At 37.2% G+C, this 5909-nt stretch overlaps 1 non-coding gene across 1 annotated transcript; it reads right to left on the minus strand.

Moving 5' to 3' along the window:
- Positions 1-315: 315 nt before the first annotated feature.
- On the minus strand, positions 316-388 carry Trnat-ugu (transfer RNA threonine (anticodon UGU)). Its single transcript has one exon. It is a non-coding gene; the product is annotated as a tRNA-Thr (tRNA).
- Between the last annotated feature and the right edge of the window lie 5521 nt (positions 389-5909).

Here is a 5909-nt window from a genome sequence, read left to right on the forward strand (position 1 = left end):
GACTCTACAGGAGAATCACCTGTTTAAGCCCTCTCCTCTGCTTAATTAATGTTGTAGCTGACTGGGAGGAAAAGAAAAAGGAAAGTCATCTGCCCCTCCTTCCATAGCCTGTCACACGTGACTGGAGGGCTTGACCATCTTACATTATTACTTTTATTTTTTTTAATATTTATTTATTTATTTTAGTTTTCGGTGGACACAACATCTTTGTTTGTATGTGGTGCTGAGGATCGAACCCGGGCCGCACGCATGCCAGGCGAGCGTGCTACCGCTTGAGCCACATCCCCAGCCCAGAATTTTTTAATTTTGTTTTTTTGGTGGTGCTGGGGATTGAACCCAGGGCCTTGTGCATACAAGGCAAGCACTCGACCAACTGAGCTACAACCCCAGCCCCCTTACATTATTACTTGACCTCCAACAAGCCCTCCCTCAGACCTTGTTGTTTGTGCCTTTATGCAAACCAGGGTTTGGCCCTGGCCAGGTTTGTCTCCAGGTGGTTTTCTGGTACAAACCTTGTTCTTGGATGACCAAATAGAGGTGGGACTCAAAAGTTACTAATTTATGGGGTGCTTTTCTTTTATTTTTATTTGTATTTTATTTATTTTAATTTTTTTATTGTTGGTTGTTCAAAACATTACATAGTTCTTAATATATCATATTTCACACTTTGATTCAAGTGGGTTATGAACTCCCATTTTTACCCCATATACAGATTGCAGAATCACATCAGTTACACATCCATTGATTTACATATTGCCATACTAGTGTCTGTTGTATTCTGCTGCCTTTCCTATCCTCTACTATCCCCCCTCCCCTCCCTTCCCCTCCCCTCTTCTCTCTCTACTGTCATTCATTTCTCCCCCTTGTATTATTTTCCCCTTTCCCCTCACTTCCTCTTGTATGAAATTTTGTATAACCCTGAGGGTCTCCTTCCATTTCCATGCAATTTCCCTTCTCTCTCCCTTTTCCTCCCACCTCTCATCCCTGTTTAATGTTAATCTTCTTCTCATGCTCTTCGTCCCTACTCTGTTCTTAGTTACTCTCCTTATATCAAAGAAGACATTTGGCATTTGTTTTTTAGGGATTGGCTAGCTTCACTTAGCATAATCTGCTCTAATGCCATCCATTTCCCTGTAAATTCTATGATTTTGTCATTTTTTAATGCAGAGTAATACTCCATTGTGTATAAATGCCACATTTTTTTAATCCATTCGTCTATTGAAGGGCATCTAGGTTGGTTCCACAGTCTTGCTATTGTGAATTGTGCTGCTATGAACATCAATGTAGCAGTGTCCCTGTAGCATGCTCTTTTTAGGTCTTTAGGGAATAGACCGAGAAGGGGAATAGCTGGGTCAAATGGTGGTTCCATTCCCAGCTTTCCAAGAAATCTCCATACTGCTTTCCAAATTGGCTGCACCAATTTGCAGTCCCACCAGCAATGTACAAGTGTACCCTTTTCCCCACATCCTCGCCAGCACTTGTTGTTGTTTGACTTCATAATGGCTGCCAATCTTACTGGAATGAGATGGTATCTTAGGGTGGTTTTGATTTGCATTTCTCTGACTGCTAGAGATGGTGAGCATTTTTTCATGTACTTGTTGATTGATTGTATGTCCTCCTCTGAGAAGTGTCTGTTCGGGTCCTTGGCCCATTTGTTGATTGGGTTATTTGTTATCTTATTGTCTAATTTTTTGAGTTCTTTGTATACTCTGGATATTAGGGCTCTATCTGAAGTGTGAGGAGTAAAAATTTGTTCCCAGGATGTAGGCTCCCTATTTACCTCTCTTATTGTTTCTTTTGCTGAGAAAAAACTTTTTAGTTTGAGTAAGTCCCATTTGTTGATTCTAGTTATTAACTTTTGTGCTATGGGTGTCCTATTGAGGAATTTGGAGCCTGACCCCACAGTATGTAGATCGTAGCCAACTTTTTCTTCTATCAGACGGCGTGTCTCTGATTTGATATCAAGCTCCTTGATCCATTTTGAATTAACTTTTGTGCATGGCGAGAGAAAGGGATTCAGTTTCATTTTGTTGCATATGGATTTCCAGTTTTCCCAGCACCATTTGTTGAAGATGCTATCCTTCCTCCATTGCATGCTTTTAGCCCCTTTATCAAATATAAGATAGTTGTAGTTTTGTGGATTGGTTTCTGTGTCCTCTATTCTGTACCATTGGTCCACCCGCCTGTTTTGGTACCAGTACCATGCTGTTTTTGTTACTATTGCTCTGTAGTATAGTTTGAAGTCTGGTATCGCTATACTGCCTGATTCACACTTCCTGCTTAGCATTGTTTTTGCTATTCTGGGTCTTTTATTTTTCCATATGAATTTCATGATTGCTTTCTCTATTTCTACAAGAAATGCCGTTGGGATTTTGATTGGCATTGCATTAAACCTATAGAGAACTTTTGGTAATATCGCCATTTTGATGATGTTAGTTCTGCCTATCCATGAACAGGGTATATTTTTCCATCTTCTAAGATCTTTTATTTCTCTTTAGGGTTCTGTAGTTTTCATTGTATAAGTCTTTCACCTCTTTTGTTAGGTTGATTCCCAAGTATTTTATTTTTTTTTGAGGATATTGTGAATGGAGTGGTTGTCCTCATTTTCATTTCAGAGGATTTGTCGCTGATATACAGGAATGCCTTTGATTTATGCATGTTGATTTTATAGCCTGCCACTTTGCTGAATTCATTTATTAGCTCTAATAGTTTCTTTGTAGACCCTTTTGGGTCTGCTAGGTATAGAATCATGTCATCTGCAAATAGTGATAATTTAAGTTCTTCTTTTCCTATTTTTATGCCTTTAATTTCTTTCGTCTGTCTAATTGCTCTGGCCAGTGTTTCGAGAACTATGTTGAACAGAAGTGGTGAGAGAGGGCATCCCTGTCTTGTTCCAGATTTTAGAGGGAATGCCTTCAGTTTTTCTCCATTCAGAATGATGCTAGCCTGAGGCTTAGCATAGATTGCTTTTACAATATTGAGGTATGTTCCTGTTATCCCTAGTTTTTCTAGAGTTTTGAACATAAAGGGATGCTGTACTTTGTCGAATGCTTTTTCTGCATCTATCATATGGTTCTTATTTTTAAGTCTATTGATGTGGTGAATAACATTTATTGATTTCCATATATTGAACGAGCCTTGCATCCCAGGGATGAATCCTACTTGATCATGGTGCACAATTTTTTTGATATGTTTTTGTATCCGATTCGCCAGAATTTTATTGAGGATTTTTGCATCTAGGTTCATTAGAGATATTGGTCTGTAGTTTTCTTTCTTTGAAGTGTCTTTGTCTGGTTTAGTAATCAGGGTGATGTTGGCCTCGTAGAATGAATTTGGAAGTTCTCCCTCTTTTTCTATTTCCTGAAGTAGCTTGAAAAGTATTGGTATTAGTTCCTCCTTAAAGGTTTTGTAAAACTCTGCTGTATACCCATCCGGTCCTGGCCTTTTCTTAGTTGGTAGTCTTTTGATGGTTTCTTCTATTTCCTCAATTGATATTGGTCTGTTTAGGTTGTCTATATCCTCCTGACTCAATCTGGGTAGATCATATGACTTAAGAAATTTATCGATGCCTTCACTATCTTCTAATTTATTGGAGTATAAGGATTCAAAATAATTTCTAATTATCTTCTGTATTTCTGAAGTGTCTGTTGTGATATTGCCTTTTTCATCCCGTATGCTAGTAATTTGAGTTCTCTCTCTTCTTCTCTTCGTTAGCATGGCTAAGGGTCTGTCGATTTTGTTTATTTTTTCAAAGAACCAACTTTTAGTTTTGTCAATTTTTCAATTTTTTCTTTTGTTTCGATTTCATTAATTTCATCTCTGATTTTAATTATTTCTTGTCTTCTACTTCTTTTGCTATTGTTTTGCTCTTCTTTTTCTAGGATTTTGAGATGAAGTATGAGATCATTTATTTGTTGGTTTTTTCTTTTTTTAAGGAATGAACTCCAAGCAATGAATTTTCCTCTTAGAACTGCTTTCAATGTGTCCCATAGATTCCGATATGTTGTGTCTGTGTTTTCATTAATCTCTAAGAATTTTTTAATTTCCTCCTTGATGTCTTCTATAACCCATTGATCATTCAGTAACCTATTGTTCATTCTCCAAGTGATGTATGCTTTTTCCTTCCTTCTTTTATCGTTGATTTTCAGTTTCATTCCATTATGATCAGATAAGATGCATGGTATTATCTCTACTCCTTTATATTGTCTAAGAGTTGCCCTGTGACATAATATATGATCTATTTTTGAGAAGGATCCATGTGCTGCTGAGAAAAAAGTGTAACTGCTTGATGTTGGGTAGTATATTCTATATATGTCAATTAAGTCTAGGTTATTAATTGTGTTATTGAGTTCTATAGTTTCCTTATTCAACTTTTGTTTGGAAGATCTGTCCAGTGGTGAGAGAGGTATGTTGAAGTCTCCCATGATTATTGTATGGTGATCTATTAGACTCTTGAACTTGAGAAGAGTTTGTTTGATGAACATAGCTGCACCATTGTTTGGGGCATATATATTTATGATTGTTATGTCTTGTTGGTGTATGGTTCCCTTGAGCAGTATGTAGTGTCCCTCTTTATCCCTTTTGATTAACTTTGGCTTGAAATCTATTTTATTTGATATGAGTATGGACACTCCTGCTTGTTTCCAAAGTCCATATGAGTGATATGATTTTTCCCAACCTTTCACCTTCAGCCTATGTATGTCTTTTCCTATCAAATGCGTCTCCTGTAGGCAGCATATTGTTGGGTCTTGTTTTGTGATCCATTCTACTAGCCTGTGTCTCTTAATTGGTGAGTTTAAGCCATTAACATTTAGGGTTATTATTGAGATATGGGTTGTTTATTTATGTTACTAAACATGGTTTGTTTTCCTCTTTGATTACTTTTCCACCCTTTAGTGTCCTACCTCCCACTGTTGGTTTTCATTGTTATTTTCCATTTCTTCTTCCTGTAATGTTTTGCCGAGGATGTTTTGAAGAGACGGTTTTCTAGCTGCAAATTCTTTTAACTTTTTTTTATCGTGGAAGGTTTTAATTTCATCTTCCATCCTGAAGCTTAATTTCGCTGGATACACAATTCTTGATTGGAACCCATTTTCTTTCAGTGTTTGAAATATGTTATTCCAGGATCTTCTAGCTTTCAGAGTCTGTGTTGAAAGATCAGCTGTTATCCTGATTGGCTTACCCCTAAATGTAATCTGCTTCCTTTCTCTAGTAGCTTTTAAAATTCTCTCCTTATTCTGTATGTTGGGCATCTTCATTATAATGTGTCTAGGTGTAGATCTCTTATGATTTTGCACATTCGGCATCCTGTAGGCTTCTAGGATTTGGGATTCTGTCTCATTCTTCAAGTCTGGGAAGTTTTCTCGTATCATTTCATTGAATAGATTGCTCATTCCTTTGGTTTGAACCTCTATCCCTTCCTGTATCCCAATGACTCTTAAGTTTGGTCTCTTGATGTTATCCCATATTTCTTGGATGTTCTGCTCATGATTTCTTAACAGTCTTGCTGAGCTGTCTATGTTCTTTTCAAGTTGAAATACTTTGTCTTCATTGTCTGATGTTCTATCTTCTAAGTGTTCTACTCTGCTGGTAGTATTCTCCATTGAGTTTTTAAGTTGGTTTATTGCTTCCTGCATTTCTAGGATTTCTGTTTGTTTGTTTTTTATAACCTCTATCTCCCTGTATAGTTGATCTTTTGCTTCTTGGATTTGTTTATGTAATTCATTGTTGAAGTGATCTTTCATTGTCTGATTTTGCTGTCTGATGTCTTCCTTGAGACTCCAGATCATCTGAAGCATGTATATCCTGAATTCTTTATCTGACATTCCATCTGCTGCAGATATTACCTCTTCTAACGTTGAGTTGAACTGCATTGCTTGTGGTCCTTTCTTTCCTTGTCTCTTCATACT

This window comes from Marmota monax, unplaced genomic scaffold, assembly GCF_021218885.2.
Source record: "Marmota monax isolate L192 unplaced genomic scaffold, Marmota_monax_Labrador192_F-V1.1 WCK01_AAM20220418_F8-fsc00059, whole genome shotgun sequence".
NCBI classification, from domain to species: Eukaryota; Metazoa; Chordata; class Mammalia; order Rodentia; family Sciuridae; genus Marmota; species Marmota monax.